Here is an 18,808-nt window from a genome sequence, read left to right on the forward strand (position 1 = left end):
CCCCCATCCAAGTACTACCCTGGCCCGACGGCGCTTAACTTCCGTGATCGGACGAACGGGTGTGTTCACCGTGGTATGGTCGTAGGCGAAAGCTTGTGACTTCGCAATGCTTTTAAAGCCAACTTGGAGTTCACTTGCGTTCACCAAGTCACTAAGTCACTAATAATGTAGGAGAGAGCGTGCAACTTGATCAAAGAGTTGGAATTCGTTCCGTTGTAGCTGCGATGGGAAACGTTAAACAAATTGTGCTTGGTAAGTTGCGCTCAAATTTTTAGAGCCACAATTATTAAAGTGGGCAAGTGAACAACTTCCTCATTTCGAGATCGAGCTCACTACGGAAAAAAACACATACTGAAACTTTTTAGTCCCTGTGTAATAAGGTAGGCAGTTTTTCAAGATTATCGTGGCGAAGATGGAATGGAGTCTGGAGAGACGAAGGCGGAAACAGTTTTTTTCAAAACTACAAACAATACTACCCAACAAGCAACCGTTGCTGCAATATCCGATGAAAGATCGGCAAGACTTCTGACCAAAATGCGAGATGTTGCAAATGGCGAAACGATAGAAGACTATGTAATTAATTATAGCGACGATGATCTTTCTGATAATGAAGTCGAAAGTCCAAAAAAACAACACACAATCAAAAACAAAAACGTATGCTTCAGCAATAAGTTCCAACCAAACTAAAAAATTTGAAAAAAAAATTCTAAACCGAACTCTTTTGTCTAAGCTGCAAACGAAAGCATCGATTGCCGATGTTGTCATTGAAATTGAAAACGCTAACTTCACAAATGAATAGAAAAGATGGCTCATTCATTGAAACACAGTCGTCGAAATCGTAATGAAGTCTGACGATGCAAGGAATTATCTCCTTGAAAAAGGACTATGTATTAATGGTTTTCACCATATATTTACAAAGTCAAGTCCCAGTAGGCAACCGAGTCGAAGGACTCACATATCGGTTTTTGGCATGCCTCTTGAGGCCAAATATACTAAAATCGGTAAGTGTTTTGATGTAGGAGAGAGCGTGCAACTTGATCAAAGAGTTGGAATTCGTTCCGTTGTAGCTGCGATGGGAAACGTTAAACAAATTGTGCTTGGTAAGTTGCGCTCAAATTTTTAGAGCCACAATTATTAAAGTGGGCAAGTGAACAACTTCCTCATTTCGAGATCGAGCTCACTACGGAAAAAAAACACAAACTGAAACTTTTTAGTCCCTGTGTAATAAGGTAAGCATCAATAGATATTGACGCAAATTTTCGTTCTTTCGGGGTTTCGGGAGTGGGTACACATATGCTAAACCAAAAAAAAAGTCTTCTTACCGTCATATTCGCGCTAGCCGGGTCGATGGTCAACGGCCTTACTTTCGAGCCAACTTTCTTTGTATATCATTGTTGAGCTTGTAACAAAGCTTTCTATAATGATTTGTAATGTTCTGCGTAGCAAACGACACTTCTGATACTTCTATTTGATGTTTGACCACAAGAGGGAGCAAAGTGTACGCAAGTTGACAAATCACACTTTCTTGATTAGTGATTTGAAACGACAGTGTTGGTAGTTTTTGAGCTTGAATGAAACTAAAAAAAAAATGAAACAATGAAGTAAGTGAACAGAGATCTTGACGCGTTTAAACACATTCAAAAACATAAATGAAGACCTTGTAAACTTTTCAAATGAATAATTAAACATAGCAAAAGGTTAAGATAAGTCTTCAAACACGAAAAGCTAAAAAAGCCTACGGCACCAGGAGTTCCCAGGCGGTCCCCCATCCAAGTACTACCCTGGCCCGACGGCGCTTAACTTCCGTGATCGGACGAGAACGGGTGTGTTCACCGTGGTATGGTCGTAGGCGAAAGCTTGTGACTTCGCAATGCTTTTAAAGCCAACTTGGAGTTCACTTGCGTTCACCAAGTCACTAAGTCACTAATAATGTAGGAGAGAGCGTGCAACTTGATCAAAGAGTTGGAATTCGTTCCGTTGTAGCTGCGATGGGAAACGTTAAACAAATTGTGCTTGGTAAGTTGCGCTCAAATTTTTAGAGCCACAATTATTAAAGTGGGCAAGTGAACAACTTCCTCATTTCGAGATCGAGCTCACTACGGAAAAAAAACACAAACTGAAACTTTTTAGTCCCTGTGTAATAAGGTAAGCATCAATAGATATTGACGCAAATTTTCGTTCTTTCGGGGTTTCGGGAGTGGGTACACATATGCTAAACCAAAAAAAAGTCTTCTTACCGTCATATTCGCGCTAGCCGGGTCGATGGTCAACGGCCTTACTTTCGAGCCAACTTTCTTTGTATATCATTGTTGAGCTTGTAACAAAGCTTTCTATAATGATTTGTAATGTTCTGCGTAGCAAACGACACTTCTGATACTTCTATTTGATGTTTGACCACAAGAGGGAGCAAAGTGTACGCAAGTTGACAAATCACACTTTCTTGATTAGTGATTTGAAACGACAGTGTTGGTAGTTTTTGAGCTTGAATGAAACTAAAAAAAAAAATGAAACAATGAAGTAAGTGAACAGAGATCTTGACGCGTTTAAACACATTCAAAAACATAAATGAAGACCTTGTAAACTTTTCAAATGAATAATTAAACATAGCAAAAGGTTAAGATAAGTCTTCAAATACGAAAAGCTAAAAAAGCCTACGGCACCAGGAGTTCCCAGGCGGTCCCCCATCCAAGTACTACCCTGGCCCGACGGCGCTTAACTTCCGTGATCGGACGAGAACGGGTGTGTTCACCGTGGTATGGTCGTAGGCGAAAGCTTGTGACTTCGCAATGCTTTTAAAGCCAACTTGGAGTTCACTTGCGTTCACCAAGTCACTAAGTCACTAATAATGTAGGAGAGAGCGTGCAACTTGATCAAAGAGTTGGAATTCGTTCCGTTGTAGCTGCGATGGGAAACGTTAAACAAATTGTGCTTGGTAAGTTGCGCTCAAATTTTTAGAGCCACAATTATTAAAGTGGGCAAGTGAACAACTTCCTCATTTCGAGATCGAGCTCACTACGGAAAAAAAAACACAAACTGAAACTTTTTAGTCCCTGTGTAATAAGGTAAGCATCAATAGATATTGACGCAAATTTTCGTTCTTTCGGGGTTTCGGGAGTGGGTACACATATGCTAAACCAAAAAAAAGTCTTCTTACCGTCATATTCGCGCTAGCCGGGTCGATGGTCAACGGCCTTACTTTCGAGCCAACTTTCTTTGTATATCATTGTTGAGCTTGTAACAAAGCTTTCTATAATGATTTGTAATGTTCTGCGTAGCAAACGACACTTCTGATACTTCTATTTGATGTTTGACCACAAGAGGGAGCAAAGTGTACGCAAGTTGACAAATCACACTTTCTTGATTAGTGATTTGAAACGACAGTGTTGGTAGTTTTTGAGCTTGAATGAAACTAAAAAAAAAATGAAACAATGAAGTAAGTGAACAGAGATCTTGACGCGTTTAAACACATTCAAAAACATAAATGAAGACCTTGTAAACTTTTCAAATGAATAATTAAACATAGCAAAAGGTTAAGATAAGTCTTCAAATACGAAAAGCTAAAAAAGCCTACGGCACCAGGAGTTCCCAGGCGGTCCCCCATCCAAGTACTACCCTGGCCCGACGGCGCTTAACTTCCGTGATCGGACGAGAACGGGTGTGTTCACCGTGGTATGGTCGTAGGCGAAAGCTTGTGACTTCGCAATGCTTTTAAAGCCAACTTGGAGTTCACTTGCGTTCACCAAGTCACTAAGTCACTAATAATGTAGGAGAGAGCGTGCAACTTGATCAAAGAGTTGGAATTCGTTCCGTTGTAGCTGCGATGGGAAACGTTAAACAAATTGTGCTTGGTAAGTTGCGCTCAAATTTTTAGAGCCACAATTATTAAAGTGGGCAAGTGAACAACTTCCTCATTTCGAGATCGAGCTCACTACGGAAAAAAAACACAAACTGAAACTTTTTAGTCCCTGTGTAATAAGGTAAGCATCAATAGATATTGACGCAAATTTTCGTTCTTTCGGGGTTTCGGGAGTGGGTACACATATGCTAAACCAAAAAAAAGTCTTCTTACCGTCATATTCGCGCTAGCCGGGTCGATGGTCAACGGCCTTACTTTCGAGCCAACTTTCTTTGTATATCATTGTTGAGCTTGTAACAAAGCTTTCTATAATGATTTGTAATGTTCTGCGTAGCAAACGACACTTCTGATACTTCTATTTGATGTTTGACCACAAGAGGGAGCAAAGTGTACGCAAGTTGACAAATCACACTTTCTTGATTAGTGATTTGAAACGACAGTGTTGGTAGTTTTTGAGCTTGAATGAAACTAAAAAAAAAATGAAACAATGAAGTAAGTGAACAGAGATCTTGACGCGTTTAAACACATTCAAAAACATAAATGAAGACCTTGTAAACTTTTCAAATGAATAATTAAACATAGCAAAAGGTTAAGATAAGTCTTCAAATACGAAAAGCTAAAAAAGCCTACGGCACCAGGAGTTCCCAGGCGGTCCCCCATCCAAGTACTACCCTGGCCCGACGGCGCTTAACTTCCGTGATCGGACGAGAACGGGTGTGTTCACCGTGGTATGGTCGTAGGCGAAAGCTTGTGACTTCGCAATGCTTTTAAAGCCAACTTGGAGTTCACTTGCGTTCACCAAGTCACTAAGTCACTAATAATGTAGGAGAGAGCGTGCAACTTGATCAAAGAGTTGGAATTCGTTCCGTTGTAGCTGCGATGGGAAACGTTAAACAAATTGTGCTTGGTAAGTTGCGCTCAAATTTTTAGAGCCACAATTATTAAAGTGGGCAAGTGAACAACTTCCTCATTTCGAGATCGAGCTCACTACGGAAAAAAAACACAAACTGAAACTTTTTAGTCCCTGTGTAATAAGGTAAGCATCAATAGATATTGACGCAAATTTTCGTTCTTTCGGGGTTTCGGGAGTGGGTACACATATGCTAAACCAAAAAAAAGTCTTCTTACCGTCATATTCGCGCTAGCCGGGTCGATGGTCAACGGCCTTACTTTCGAGCCAACTTTCTTTGTATATCATTGTTGAGCTTGTAACAAAGCTTTCTATAATGATTTGTAATGTTCTGCGTAGCAAACGACACTTCTGATACTTCTATTTGATGTTTGACCACAAGAGGGAGCAAAGTGTACGCAAGTTGACAAATCACACTTTCTTGATTAGTGATTTGAAACGACAGTGTTGGTAGTTTTTGAGCTTGAATGAAACTAAAAAAAAAATGAAACAATGAAGTAAGTGAACAGAGATCTTGACGCGTTTAAACACATTCAAAAACATAAATGAAGACCTTGTAAACTTTTCAAATGAATAATTAAACATAGCAAAAGGTTAAGATAAGTCTTCAAATACGAAAAGCTAAAAAAGCCTACGGCACCAGGAGTTCCCAGGCGGTCCCCCATCCAAGTACTACCCTGGCCCGACGGCGCTTAACTTCCGTGATCGGACGAGAACGGGTGTGTTCACCGTGGTATGGTCGTAGGCGAAAGCTTGTGACTTCGCAATGCTTTTAAAGCCAACTTGGAGTTCACTTGCGTTCACCAAGTCACTAAGTCACTAATAATGTAGGAGAGAGCGTGCAACTTGATCAAAGAGTTGGAATTCGTTCCGTTGTAGCTGCGATGGGAAACGTTAAACAAATTGTGCTTGGTAAGTTGCGCTCAAATTTTTAGAGCCACAATTATTAAAGTGGGCAAGTGAACAACTTCCTCATTTCGAGATCGAGCTCACTACGGAAAAAAAACACAAACTGAAACTTTTTAGTCCCTGTGTAATAAGGTAAGCATCAATAGATATTGACGCAAATTTTCGTTCTTTCGGGGTTTCGGGAGTGGGTACACATATGCTAAACCAAAAAAAAGTCTTCTTACCGTCATATTCGCGCTAGCCGGGTCGATGGTCAACGGCCTTACTTTCGAGCCAACTTTCTTTGTATATCATTGTTGAGCTTGTAACAAAGCTTTCTATAATGATTTGTAATGTTCTGCGTAGCAAACGACACTTCTGATACTTCTATTTGATGTTTGACCACAAGAGGGAGCAAAGTGTACGCAAGTTGACAAATCACACTTTCTTGATTAGTGATTTGAAACGACAGTGTTGGTAGTTTTTGAGCTTGAATGAAACTAAAAAAAAAATGAAACAATGAAGTAAGTGAACAGAGATCTTGACGCGTTTAAACACATTCAAAAACATAAATGAAGACCTTGTAAACTTTTCAAATGAATAATTAAACATAGCAAAAGGTTAAGATAAGTCTTCAAATACGAAAAGCTAAAAAAGCCTACGGCACCAGGAGTTCCCAGGCGGTCCCCCATCCAAGTACTACCCTGGCCCGACGGCGCTTAACTTCCGTGATCGGACGAGAACGGGTGTGTTCACCGTGGTATGGTCGTAGGCGAAAGCTTGTGACTTCGCAATGCTTTTAAAGCCAACTTGGAGTTCACTTGCGTTCACCAAGTCACTAAGTCACTAATAATGTAGGAGAGAGCGTGCAACTTGATCAAAGAGTTGGAATTCGTTCCGTTGTAGCTGCGATGGGAAACGTTAAACAAATTGTGCTTGGTAAGTTGCGCTCAAATTTTTAGAGCCACAATTATTAAAGTGGGCAAGTGAACAACTTCCTCATTTCGAGATCGAGCTCACTACGGAAAAAAAACACAAACTGAAACTTTTTAGTCCCTGTGTAATAAGGTAAGCATCAATAGATATTGACGCAAATTTTCGTTCTTTCGGGGTTTCGGGAGTGGGTACACATATGCTAAACCAAAAAAAAGTCTTCTTACCGTCATATTCGCGCTAGCCGGGTCGATGGTCAACGGCCTTACTTTCGAGCCAACTTTCTTTGTATATCATTGTTGAGCTTGTAACAAAGCTTTCTATAATGATTTGTAATGTTCTGCGTAGCAAACGACACTTCTGATACTTCTATTTGATGTTTGACCACAAGAGGGAGCAAAGTGTACGCAAGTTGACAAATCACACTTTCTTGATTAGTGATTTGAAACGACAGTGTTGGTAGTTTTTGAGCTTGAATGAAACTAAAAAAAAAATGAAACAATGAAGTAAGTGAACAGAGATCTTGACGCGTTTAAACACATTCAAAAACATAAATGAAGACCTTGTAAACTTTTCAAATGAATAATTAAACATAGCAAAAGGTTAAGATAAGTCTTCAAATACGAAAAGCTAAAAAAGCCTACGGCACCAGGAGTTCCCAGGCGGTCCCCCATCCAAGTACTACCCTGGCCCGACGGCGCTTAACTTCCGTGATCGGACGAGAACGGGTGTGTTCACCGTGGTATGGTCGTAGGCGAAAGCTTGTGACTTCGCAATGCTTTTAAAGCCAACTTGGAGTTCACTTGCGTTCACCAAGTCACTAAGTCACTAATAATGTAGGAGAGAGCGTGCAACTTGATCAAAGAGTTGGAATTCGTTCCGTTGTAGCTGCGATGGGAAACGTTAAACAAATTGTGCTTGGTAAGTTGCGCTCAAATTTTTAGAGCCACAATTATTAAAGTGGGCAAGTGAACAACTTCCTCATTTCGAGATCGAGCTCACTACGGAAAAAAAACACAAACTGAAACTTTTTAGTCCCTGTGTAATAAGGTAAGCATCAATAGATATTGACGCAAATTTTCGTTCTTTCGGGGTTTCGGGAGTGGGTACACATATGCTAAACCAAAAAAAAGTCTTCTTACCGTCATATTCGCGCTAGCCGGGTCGATGGTCAACGGCCTTACTTTCGAGCCAACTTTCTTTGTATATCATTGTTGAGCTTGTAACAAAGCTTTCTATAATGATTTGTAATGTTCTGCGTAGCAAACGACACTTCTGATACTTCTATTTGATGTTTGACCACAAGAGGGAGCAAAGTGTACGCAAGTTGACAAATCACACTTTCTTGATTAGTGATTTGAAACGACAGTGTTGGTAGTTTTTGAGCTTGAATGAAACTAAAAAAAAAATGAAACAATGAAGTAAGTGAACAGAGATCTTGACGCGTTTAAACACATTCAAAAACATAAATGAAGACCTTGTAAACTTTTCAAATGAATAATTAAACATAGCAAAAGGTTAAGATAAGTCTTCAAATACGAAAAGCTAAAAAAGCCTACGGCACCAGGAGTTCCCAGGCGGTCCCCCATCCAAGTACTACCCTGGCCCGACGGCGCTTAACTTCCGTGATCGGACGAGAACGGGTGTGTTCACCGTGGTATGGTCGTAGGCGAAAGCTTGTGACTTCGCAATGCTTTTAAAGCCAACTTGGAGTTCACTTGCGTTCACCAAGTCACTAAGTCACTAATAATGTAGGAGAGAGCGTGCAACTTGATCAAAGAGTTGGAATTCGTTCCGTTGTAGCTGCGATGGGAAACGTTAAACAAATTGTGCTTGGTAAGTTGCGCTCAAATTTTTAGAGCCACAATTATTAAAGTGGGCAAGTGAACAACTTCCTCATTTCGAGATCGAGCTCACTACGGAAAAAAAACACAAACTGAAACTTTTTAGTCCCTGTGTAATAAGGTAAGCATCAATAGATATTGACGCAAATTTTCGTTCTTTCGGGGTTTCGGGAGTGGGTACACATATGCTAAACCAAAAAAAAGTCTTCTTACCGTCATATTCGCGCTAGCCGGGTCGATGGTCAACGGCCTTACTTTCGAGCCAACTTTCTTTGTATATCATTGTTGAGCTTGTAACAAAGCTTTCTATAATGATTTGTAATGTTCTGCGTAGCAAACGACACTTCTGATACTTCTATTTGATGTTTGACCACAAGAGGGAGCAAAGTGTACGCAAGTTGACAAATCACACTTTCTTGATTAGTGATTTGAAACGACAGTGTTGGTAGTTTTTGAGCTTGAATGAAACTAAAAAAAAAATGAAACAATGAAGTAAGTGAACAGAGATCTTGACGCGTTTAAACACATTCAAAAACATAAATGAAGACCTTGTAAACTTTTCAAATGAATAATTAAACATAGCAAAAGGTTAAGATAAGTCTTCAAATACGAAAAGCTAAAAAAGCCTACGGCACCAGGAGTTCCCAGGCGGTCCCCCATCCAAGTACTACCCTGGCCCGACGGCGCTTAACTTCCGTGATCGGACGAGAACGGGTGTGTTCACCGTGGTATGGTCGTAGGCGAAAGCTTGTGACTTCGCAATGCTTTTAAAGCCAACTTGGAGTTCACTTGCGTTCACCAAGTCACTAAGTCACTAATAATGTAGGAGAGAGCGTGCAACTTGATCAAAGAGTTGGAATTCGTTCCGTTGTAGCTGCGATGGGAAACGTTAAACAAATTGTGCTTGGTAAGTTGCGCTCAAATTTTTAGAGCCACAATTATTAAAGTGGGCAAGTGAACAACTTCCTCATTTCGAGATCGAGCTCACTACGGAAAAAAAACACAAACTGAAACTTTTTAGTCCCTGTGTAATAAGGTAAGCATCAATAGATATTGACGCAAATTTTCGTTCTTTCGGGGTTTCGGGAGTGGGTACACATATGCTAAACCAAAAAAAAGTCTTCTTACCGTCATATTCGCGCTAGCCGGGTCGATGGTCAACGGCCTTACTTTCGAGCCAACTTTCTTTGTATATCATTGTTGAGCTTGTAACAAAGCTTTCTATAATGATTTGTAATGTTCTGCGTAGCAAACGACACTTCTGATACTTCTATTTGATGTTTGACCACAAGAGGGAGCAAAGTGTACGCAAGTTGACAAATCACACTTTCTTGATTAGTGATTTGAAACGACAGTGTTGGTAGTTTTTGAGCTTGAATGAAACTAAAAAAAAAATGAAACAATGAAGTAAGTGAACAGAGATCTTGACGCGTTTAAACACATTCAAAAACATAAATGAAGACCTTGTAAACTTTTCAAATGAATAATTAAACATAGCAAAAGGTTAAGATAAGTCTTCAAATACGAAAAGCTAAAAAAGCCTACGGCACCAGGAGTTCCCAGGCGGTCCCCCATCCAAGTACTACCCTGGCCCGACGGCGCTTAACTTCCGTGATCGGACGAGAACGGGTGTGTTCACCGTGGTATGGTCGTAGGCGAAAGCTTGTGACTTCGCAATGCTTTTAAAGCCAACTTGGAGTTCACTTGCGTTCACCAAGTCACTAAGTCACTAATAATGTAGGAGAGAGCGTGCAACTTGATCAAAGAGTTGGAATTCGTTCCGTTGTAGCTGCGATGGGAAACGTTAAACAAATTGTGCTTGGTAAGTTGCGCTCAAATTTTTAGAGCCACAATTATTAAAGTGGGCAAGTGAACAACTTCCTCATTTCGAGATCGAGCTCACTACGGAAAAAAAACACAAACTGAAACTTTTTAGTCCCTGTGTAATAAGGTAAGCATCAATAGATATTGACGCAAATTTTCGTTCTTTCGGGGTTTCGGGAGTGGGTACACATATGCTAAACCAAAAAAAAGTCTTCTTACCGTCATATTCGCGCTAGCCGGGTCGATGGTCAACGGCCTTACTTTCGAGCCAACTTTCTTTGTATATCATTGTTGAGCTTGTAACAAAGCTTTCTATAATGATTTGTAATGTTCTGCGTAGCAAACGACACTTCTGATACTTCTATTTGATGTTTGACCACAAGAGGGAGCAAAGTGTACGCAAGTTGACAAATCACACTTTCTTGATTAGTGATTTGAAACGACAGTGTTGGTAGTTTTTGAGCTTGAATGAAACTAAAAAAAAAATGAAACAATGAAGTAAGTGAACAGAGATCTTGACGCGTTTAAACACATTCAAAAACATAAATGAAGACCTTGTAAACTTTTCAAATGAATAATTAAACATAGCAAAAGGTTAAGATAAGTCTTCAAATACGAAAAGCTAAAAAAGCCTACGGCACCAGGAGTTCCCAGGCGGTCCCCCATCCAAGTACTACCCTGGCCCGACGGCGCTTAACTTCCGTGATCGGACGAGAACGGGTGTGTTCACCGTGGTATGGTCGTAGGCGAAAGCTTGTGACTTCGCAATGCTTTTAAAGCCAACTTGGAGTTCACTTGCGTTCACCAAGTCACTAAGTCACTAATAATGTAGGAGAGAGCGTGCAACTTGATCAAAGAGTTGGAATTCGTTCCGTTGTAGCTGCGATGGGAAACGTTAAACAAATTGTGCTTGGTAAGTTGCGCTCAAATTTTTAGAGCCACAATTATTAAAGTGGGCAAGTGAACAACTTCCTCATTTCGAGATCGAGCTCACTACGGAAAAAAAACACAAACTGAAACTTTTTAGTCCCTGTGTAATAAGGTAAGCATCAATAGATATTGACGCAAATTTTCGTTCTTTCGGGGTTTCGGGAGTGGGTACACATATGCTAAACCAAAAAAAAGTCTTCTTACCGTCATATTCGCGCTAGCCGGGTCGATGGTCAACGGCCTTACTTTCGAGCCAACTTTCTTTGTATATCATTGTTGAGCTTGTAACAAAGCTTTCTATAATGATTTGTAATGTTCTGCGTAGCAAACGACACTTCTGATACTTCTATTTGATGTTTGACCACAAGAGGGAGCAAAGTGTACGCAAGTTGACAAATCACACTTTCTTGATTAGTGATTTGAAACGACAGTGTTGGTAGTTTTTGAGCTTGAATGAAACTAAAAAAAAAATGAAACAATGAAGTAAGTGAACAGAGATCTTGACGCGTTTAAACACATTCAAAAACATAAATGAAGACCTTGTAAACTTTTCAAATGAATAATTAAACATAGCAAAAGGTTAAGATAAGTCTTCAAATACGAAAAGCTAAAAAAGCCTACGGCACCAGGAGTTCCCAGGCGGTCCCCCATCCAAGTACTACCCTGGCCCGACGGCGCTTAACTTCCGTGATCGGACGAGAACGGGTGTGTTCACCGTGGTATGGTCGTAGGCGAAAGCTTGTGACTTCGCAATGCTTTTAAAGCCAACTTGGAGTTCACTTGCGTTCACCAAGTCACTAAGTCACTAATAATGTAGGAGAGAGCGTGCAACTTGATCAAAGAGTTGGAATTCGTTCCGTTGTAGCTGCGATGGGAAACGTTAAACAAATTGTGCTTGGTAAGTTGCGCTCAAATTTTTAGAGCCACAATTATTAAAGTGGGCAAGTGAACAACTTCCTCATTTCGAGATCGAGCTCACTACGGAAAAAAAACACAAACTGAAACTTTTTAGTCCCTGTGTAATAAGGTAAGCATCAATAGATATTGACGCAAATTTTCGTTCTTTCGGGGTTTCGGGAGTGGGTACACATATGCTAAACCAAAAAAAAGTCTTCTTACCGTCATATTCGCGCTAGCCGGGTCGATGGTCAACGGCCTTACTTTCGAGCCAACTTTCTTTGTATATCATTGTTGAGCTTGTAACAAAGCTTTCTATAATGATTTGTAATGTTCTGCGTAGCAAACGACACTTCTGATACTTCTATTTGATGTTTGACCACAAGAGGGAGCAAAGTGTACGCAAGTTGACAAATCACACTTTCTTGATTAGTGATTTGAAACGACAGTGTTGGTAGTTTTTGAGCTTGAATGAAACTAAAAAAAAAATGAAACAATGAAGTAAGTGAACAGAGATCTTGACGCGTTTAAACACATTCAAAAACATAAATGAAGACCTTGTAAACTTTTCAAATGAATAATTAAACATAGCAAAAGGTTAAGATAAGTCTTCAAATACGAAAAGCTAAAAAAGCCTACGGCACCAGGAGTTCCCAGGCGGTCCCCCATCCAAGTACTACCCTGGCCCGACGGCGCTTAACTTCCGTGATCGGACGAGAACGGGTGTGTTCACCGTGGTATGGTCGTAGGCGAAAGCTTGTGACTTCGCAATGCTTTTAAAGCCAACTTGGAGTTCACTTGCGTTCACCAAGTCACTAAGTCACTAATAATGTAGGAGAGAGCGTGCAACTTGATCAAAGAGTTGGAATTCGTTCCGTTGTAGCTGCGATGGGAAACGTTAAACAAATTGTGCTTGGTAAGTTGCGCTCAAATTTTTAGAGCCACAATTATTAAAGTGGGCAAGTGAACAACTTCCTCATTTCGAGATCGAGCTCACTACGGAAAAAAAACACAAACTGAAACTTTTTAGTCCCTGTGTAATAAGGTAAGCATCAATAGATATTGACGCAAATTTTCGTTCTTTCGGGGTTTCGGGAGTGGGTACACATATGCTAAACCAAAAAAAAGTCTTCTTACCGTCATATTCGCGCTAGCCGGGTCGATGGTCAACGGCCTTACTTTCGAGCCAACTTTCTTTGTATATCATTGTTGAGCTTGTAACAAAGCTTTCTATAATGATTTGTAATGTTCTGCGTAGCAAACGACACTTCTGATACTTCTATTTGATGTTTGACCACAAGAGGGAGCAAAGTGTACGCAAGTTGACAAATCACACTTTCTTGATTAGTGATTTGAAACGACAGTGTTGGTAGTTTTTGAGCTTGAATGAAACTAAAAAAAAAATGAAACAATGAAGTAAGTGAACAGAGATCTTGACGCGTTTAAACACATTCAAAAACATAAATGAAGACCTTGTAAACTTTTCAAATGAATAATTAAACATAGCAAAAGGTTAAGATAAGTCTTCAAATACGAAAAGCTAAAAAAGCCTACGGCACCAGGAGTTCCCAGGCGGTCCCCCATCCAAGTACTACCCTGGCCCGACGGCGCTTAACTTCCGTGATCGGACGAGAACGGGTGTGTTCACCGTGGTATGGTCGTAGGCGAAAGCTTGTGACTTCGCAATGCTTTTAAAGCCAACTTGGAGTTCACTTGCGTTCACCAAGTCACTAAGTCACTAATAATGTAGGAGAGAGCGTGCAACTTGATCAAAGAGTTGGAATTCGTTCCGTTGTAGCTGCGATGGGAAACGTTAAACAAATTGTGCTTGGTAAGTTGCGCTCAAATTTTTAGAGCCACAATTATTAAAGTGGGCAAGTGAACAACTTCCTCATTTCGAGATCGAGCTCACTACGGAAAAAAAACACAAACTGAAACTTTTTAGTCCCTGTGTAATAAGGTAAGCATCAATAGATATTGACGCAAATTTTCGTTCTTTCGGGGTTTCGGGAGTGGGTACACATATGCTAAACCAAAAAAAAGTCTTCTTACCGTCATATTCGCGCTAGCCGGGTCGATGGTCAACGGCCTTACTTTCGAGCCAACTTTCTTTGTATATCATTGTTGAGCTTGTAACAAAGCTTTCTATAATGATTTGTAATGTTCTGCGTAGCAAACGACACTTCTGATACTTCTATTTGATGTTTGACCACAAGAGGGAGCAAAGTGTACGCAAGTTGACAAATCACACTTTCTTGATTAGTGATTTGAAACGACAGTGTTGGTAGTTTTTGAGCTTGAATGAAACTAAAAAAAAAATGAAACAATGAAGTAAGTGAACAGAGATCTTGACGCGTTTAAACACATTCAAAAACATAAATGAAGACCTTGTAAACTTTTCAAATGAATAATTAAACATAGCAAAAGGTTAAGATAAGTCTTCAAATACGAAAAGCTAAAAAAGCCTACGGCACCAGGAGTTCCCAGGCGGTCCCCCATCCAAGTACTACCCTGGCCCGACGGCGCTTAACTTCCGTGATCGGACGAGAACGGGTGTGTTCACCGTGGTATGGTCGTAGGCGAAAGCTTGTGACTTCGCAATGCTTTTAAAGCCAACTTGGAGTTCACTTGCGTTCACCAAGTCACTAAGTCACTAATAATGTAGGAGAGAGCGTGCAACTTGATCAAAGAGTTGGAATTCGTTCCGTTGTAGCTGCGATGGGAAACGTTAAACAAATTGTGCTTGGTAAGTTGCGCTCAAATTTTTAGAGCCACAATTATTAAAGTGGGCAAGTGAACAACTTCCTCATTTCGAGATCGAGCTCACTACGGAAAAAAAACACAAACTGAAACTTTTTAGTCCCTGTGTAATAAGGTAAGCATCAATAGATATTGACGCAAATTTTCGTTCTTTCGGGGTTTCGGGAGTGGGTACACATATGCTAAACCAAAAAAAAGTCTTCTTACCGTCATATTCGCGCTAGCCGGGTCGATGGTCAACGGCCTTACTTTCGAGCCAACTTTCTTTGTATATCATTGTTGAGCTTGTAACAAAGCTTTCTATAATGATTTGTAATGTTCTGCGTAGCAAACGACACTTCTGATACTTCTATTTGATGTTTGACCACAAGAGGGAGCAAAGTGTACGCAAGTTGACAAATCACACTTTCTTGATTAGTGATTTGAAACGACAGTGTTGGTAGTTTTTGAGCTTGAATGAAACTAAAAAAAAAATGAAACAATGAAGTAAGTGAACAGAGATCTTGACGCGTTTAAACACATTCAAAAACATAAATGAAGACCTTGTAAACTTTTCAAATGAATAATTAAACATAGCAAAAGGTTAAGATAAGTCTTCAAATACGAAAAGCTAAAAAAGCCTACGGCACCAGGAGTTCCCAGGCGGTCCCCCATCCAAGTACTACCCTGGCCCGACGGCGCTTAACTTCCGTGATCGGACGAGAACGGGTGTGTTCACCGTGGTATGGTCGTAGGCGAAAGCTTGTGACTTCGCAATGCTTTTAAAGCCAACTTGGAGTTCACTTGCGTTCACCAAGTCACTAAGTCACTAATAATGTAGGAGAGAGCGTGCAACTTGATCAAAGAGTTGGAATTCGTTCCGTTGTAGCTGCGATGGGAAACGTTAAACAAATTGTGCTTGGTAAGTTGCGCTCAAATTTTTAGAGCCACAATTATTAAAGTGGGCAAGTGAACAACTTCCTCATTTCGAGATCGAGCTCACTACGGAAAAAAAACACAAACTGAAACTTTTTAGTCCCTGTGTAATAAGGTAAGCATCAATAGATATTGACGCAAATTTTCGTTCTTTCGGGGTTTCGGGAGTGGGTACACATATGCTAAACCAAAAAAAAGTCTTCTTACCGTCATATTCGCGCTAGCCGGGTCGATGGTCAACGGCCTTACTTTCGAGCCAACTTTCTTTGTATATCATTGTTGAGCTTGTAACAAAGCTTTCTATAATGATTTGTAATGTTCTGCGTAGCAAACGACACTTCTGATACTTCTATTTGATGTTTGACCACAAGAGGGAGCAAAGTGTACGCAAGTTGACAAATCACACTTTCTTGATTAGTGATTTGAAACGACAGTGTTGGTAGTTTTTGAGCTTGAATGAAACTAAAAAAAAAATGAAACAATGAAGTAAGTGAACAGAGATCTTGACGCGTTTAAACACATTCAAAAACATAAATGAAGACCTTGTAAACTTTTCAAATGAATAATTAAACATAGCAAAAGGTTAAGATAAGTCTTCAAATACGAAAAGCTAAAAAAGCCTACGGCACCAGGAGTTCCCAGGCGGTCCCCCATCCAAGTACTACCCTGGCCCGACGGCGCTTAACTTCCGTGATCGGACGAGAACGGGTGTGTTCACCGTGGTATGGTCGTAGGCGAAAGCTTGTGACTTCGCAATGCTTTTAAAGCCAACTTGGAGTTCACTTGCGTTCACCAAGTCACTAAGTCACTAATAATGTAGGAGAGAGCGTGCAACTTGATCAAAGAGTTGGAATTCGTTCCGTTGTAGCTGCGATGGGAAACGTTAAACAAATTGTGCTTGGTAAGTTGCGCTCAAATTTTTAGAGCCACAATTATTAAAGTGGGCAAGTGAACAACTTCCTCATTTCGAGATCGAGCTCACTACGGAAAAAAAACACAAACTGAAACTTTTTAGTCCCTGTGTAATAAGGTAAGCATCAATAGATATTGACGCAAATTTTCGTTCTTTCGGGGTTTCGGGAGTGGGTACACATATGCTAAACCAAAAAAAAGTCTTCTTACCGTCATATTCGCGCTAGCCGGGTCGATGGTCAACGGCCTTACTTTCGAGCCAACTTTCTTTGTATATCATTGTTGAGCTTGTAACAAAGCTTTCTATAATGATTTGTAATGTTCTGCGTAGCAAACGACACTTCTGATACTTCTATTTGATGTTTGACCACAAGAGGGAGCAAAGTGTACGCAAGTTGACAAATCACACTTTCTTGATTAGTGATTTGAAACGACAGTGTTGGTAGTTTTTGAGCTTGAATGAAACTAAAAAAAAAATGAAACAATGAAGTAAGTGAACAGAGATCTTGACGCGTTTAAACACATTCAAAAACATAAATGAAGACCTTGTAAACTTTTCAAATGAATAATTAAACATAGCAAAAGGTTAAGATAAGTCTTCAAATACGAAAAGCTAAAAAAGCCTACGGCACCAGGAGTTCCCAGGCGGTCCCCCATCCAAGTACTACCCTGGCCCGACGGCGCTTAACTTCCGTGATCGGACGAGAACGGGTGTGTTCACCGTGGTATGGTCGTAGGCGAAAGCTTGTGACTTCGCAATGCTTTTAAAGCCAACTTGGAGTTCACTTGCGTTCACCAAGTCACTAAGTCACTAATAATGTAGGAGAGAGCGTGCAACTTGATCAAAGAGTTGGAATTCGTTCCGTTGTAGCTGCGATGGGAAACGTTAAACAAATTGTGCTTGGTAAGTTGCGCTCAAATTTTTAGAGCCACAATTATTAAAGTGGGCAAGTGAACAACTTCCTCATTTCGAGATCGAGCTCACTACGGAAAAAAAACACAAACTGAAACTTTTTAGTCCCTGTGTAATAAGGTAAGCATCAATAGATATTGACGCAAATTTTCGTTCTTTCGGGGTTTCGGGAGTGGGTACACATATGCTAAACCAAAAAAAAGTCTTCTTACCGTCATATTCGCGCTAGCCGGGTCGATGGTCAACGGCCTTACTTTCGAGCCAACTTTCTTTGTATATCATTGTTGAGCTTGTAACAAAGCTTTCTATAATGATTTGTAATGTTCTGCGTAGCAAACGACACTTCTGATACTTCTATTTGATGTTTGACCACAAGAGGGAGCAAAGTGTACGCAAGTTGACAAATCACACTTTCTTGATTAGTGATTTGAAACGACAGTGTTGGTAGTTTTTGAGCTTGAATGAAACTAAAAAAAAAATGAAACAATGAAGTAAGTGAACAGAGATCTTGACGCGTTTAAACACATTCAAAAACATAAATGAAGACCTTGTAAACTTTTCAAATGAATAATTAAACATAGCAAAAGGTTAAGATAAGTCTTCAAATACGAAAAGCTAAAAAAGCCTACGGCACCAGGAGTTCCCAGGCGGTCCCCCATCCAAGTACTACCCTGGCCCGACGGCGCTTAACTTCCGTGATCGGACGAGAACGGGTGTGTTCACCGTGGTATGGTCGTAGGCGAAAGCTTGTGACTTCGCAATGCTTTTAAAGCCAACTTGGAGTTCACTTGCGTTCACCAAGTCACTAAGTCACTAATAATGTAGGAGAGATTATTAGAATTTTTTTGACATTGATTGTGGGGAGTTTTAATTTAATATTTTTAAATTTTTATTTCATTCGGATTTATTTATTGCTTTTTTTAACGTCCTAATATTATCAATGATCTATCTTTTTTATATCGATTAGTTATTGACAGAGATTTTTATATGTATAATTACTCATTTGTAAAATTGTTTTACCCTATTTTTGGTTTAAAGTTCTTTTTAAATGGTTGCTTTACATTTCTTGGTCTAGAAGTGATAGGTTCTTAGTTCGCTTCTCAATTCTTTAACATGTGACGGTAGATTATTTTTTTGTGTGTGGTTTTTGCTATCAAATTCACCTTATTGCTGCTACAATTACAAAATTGTAAAGATATGTACGTATATATAACAATAACAAATAA

The 18,808-nt window shown here is 40.0% G+C and overlaps 1 protein-coding gene and 20 non-coding genes across 38 annotated transcripts in view; 1 reads left to right on the forward strand and 20 right to left on the reverse strand.

Annotated features, from left to right (window-relative positions):
* The window catches only part of LOC136075621 (5S ribosomal RNA), a 116-nt gene extending 29 nt beyond the window's left edge, over window positions 1-87 (reverse strand). The window contains exon 1 of the ribosomal RNA XR_010636071.1: window positions 1-87. This exon is cut by the window's left edge and continues 29 nt beyond it. This is a non-coding gene — a ribosomal RNA (5S ribosomal RNA).
* Window positions 88-336: 249 nt separating this feature from the next.
* Window positions 337-18,808, forward strand: part of LOC136075400 (uncharacterized) — a 95,555-nt gene continuing 77,083 nt past the window's right edge. For 9 of the 18 annotated variants that reach the window (XR_010635898.1, XR_010635901.1, XR_010635897.1 and 6 more), the window contains exon 1: window positions 337-380. The gene's annotated coding sequence lies outside the window, so the exon portion shown is untranslated. Of the gene's footprint in view, window positions 381-17,658; window positions 17,703-18,777; window positions 18,793-18,808 lie in introns of those variants that run through there. The other 9 variants (XR_010635899.1, XR_010635896.1, XR_010635903.1 and 6 more) reach the window with 3 other exon arrangements.
* Window positions 1,733-1,851, reverse strand: LOC136075668 (5S ribosomal RNA). The gene has a single exon (XR_010636106.1). It is a non-coding gene; the product is annotated as a 5S ribosomal RNA (ribosomal RNA).
* Window positions 2,649-2,767, reverse strand: LOC136075669 (5S ribosomal RNA). The gene has a single exon (XR_010636107.1). It is a non-coding gene; the product is annotated as a 5S ribosomal RNA (ribosomal RNA).
* On the reverse strand, window positions 3,565-3,683 carry LOC136075670 (5S ribosomal RNA). The gene has a single exon (XR_010636108.1). It is a non-coding gene; the product is annotated as a 5S ribosomal RNA (ribosomal RNA).
* On the reverse strand, window positions 4,480-4,598 carry LOC136075671 (5S ribosomal RNA). Its single transcript, XR_010636109.1, has one exon. It is a non-coding gene; the product is annotated as a 5S ribosomal RNA (ribosomal RNA).
* On the reverse strand, window positions 5,395-5,513 carry LOC136075672 (5S ribosomal RNA). Its single transcript, XR_010636110.1, has one exon. It is a non-coding gene; the product is annotated as a 5S ribosomal RNA (ribosomal RNA).
* Window positions 6,310-6,428, reverse strand: LOC136075674 (5S ribosomal RNA). Its single transcript, XR_010636111.1, has one exon. It is a non-coding gene; the product is annotated as a 5S ribosomal RNA (ribosomal RNA).
* Window positions 7,225-7,343, reverse strand: LOC136075675 (5S ribosomal RNA). Its single transcript, XR_010636112.1, has one exon. It is a non-coding gene; the product is annotated as a 5S ribosomal RNA (ribosomal RNA).
* Window positions 8,140-8,258, reverse strand: LOC136075676 (5S ribosomal RNA). Its single transcript, XR_010636113.1, has one exon. It is a non-coding gene; the product is annotated as a 5S ribosomal RNA (ribosomal RNA).
* Window positions 9,055-9,173, reverse strand: LOC136075678 (5S ribosomal RNA). Its single transcript, XR_010636115.1, has one exon. It is a non-coding gene; the product is annotated as a 5S ribosomal RNA (ribosomal RNA).
* On the reverse strand, window positions 9,970-10,088 carry LOC136075679 (5S ribosomal RNA). Its single transcript, XR_010636117.1, has one exon. It is a non-coding gene; the product is annotated as a 5S ribosomal RNA (ribosomal RNA).
* On the reverse strand, window positions 10,885-11,003 carry LOC136075680 (5S ribosomal RNA). Its single transcript, XR_010636118.1, has one exon. It is a non-coding gene; the product is annotated as a 5S ribosomal RNA (ribosomal RNA).
* On the reverse strand, window positions 11,800-11,918 carry LOC136075681 (5S ribosomal RNA). The gene has a single exon (XR_010636119.1). It is a non-coding gene; the product is annotated as a 5S ribosomal RNA (ribosomal RNA).
* LOC136075682 (5S ribosomal RNA) lies at window positions 12,715-12,833 on the reverse strand. The gene has a single exon (XR_010636120.1). It is a non-coding gene; the product is annotated as a 5S ribosomal RNA (ribosomal RNA).
* On the reverse strand, window positions 13,630-13,748 carry LOC136075599 (5S ribosomal RNA). The gene has a single exon (XR_010636048.1). It is a non-coding gene; the product is annotated as a 5S ribosomal RNA (ribosomal RNA).
* LOC136075600 (5S ribosomal RNA) lies at window positions 14,545-14,663 on the reverse strand. The gene has a single exon (XR_010636049.1). It is a non-coding gene; the product is annotated as a 5S ribosomal RNA (ribosomal RNA).
* On the reverse strand, window positions 15,460-15,578 carry LOC136075601 (5S ribosomal RNA). The gene has a single exon (XR_010636050.1). It is a non-coding gene; the product is annotated as a 5S ribosomal RNA (ribosomal RNA).
* LOC136075602 (5S ribosomal RNA) lies at window positions 16,375-16,493 on the reverse strand. Its single transcript, XR_010636051.1, has one exon. It is a non-coding gene; the product is annotated as a 5S ribosomal RNA (ribosomal RNA).
* LOC136075603 (5S ribosomal RNA) lies at window positions 17,290-17,408 on the reverse strand. Its single transcript, XR_010636052.1, has one exon. It is a non-coding gene; the product is annotated as a 5S ribosomal RNA (ribosomal RNA).
* LOC136075605 (5S ribosomal RNA) lies at window positions 18,205-18,323 on the reverse strand. Its single transcript, XR_010636054.1, has one exon. It is a non-coding gene; the product is annotated as a 5S ribosomal RNA (ribosomal RNA).

Source organism: Hydra vulgaris, chromosome 01, assembly GCF_038396675.1.
Source record: "Hydra vulgaris chromosome 01, alternate assembly HydraT2T_AEP".
Classification (NCBI taxonomy): Eukaryota; Metazoa; Cnidaria; class Hydrozoa; order Anthoathecata; family Hydridae; genus Hydra; species Hydra vulgaris.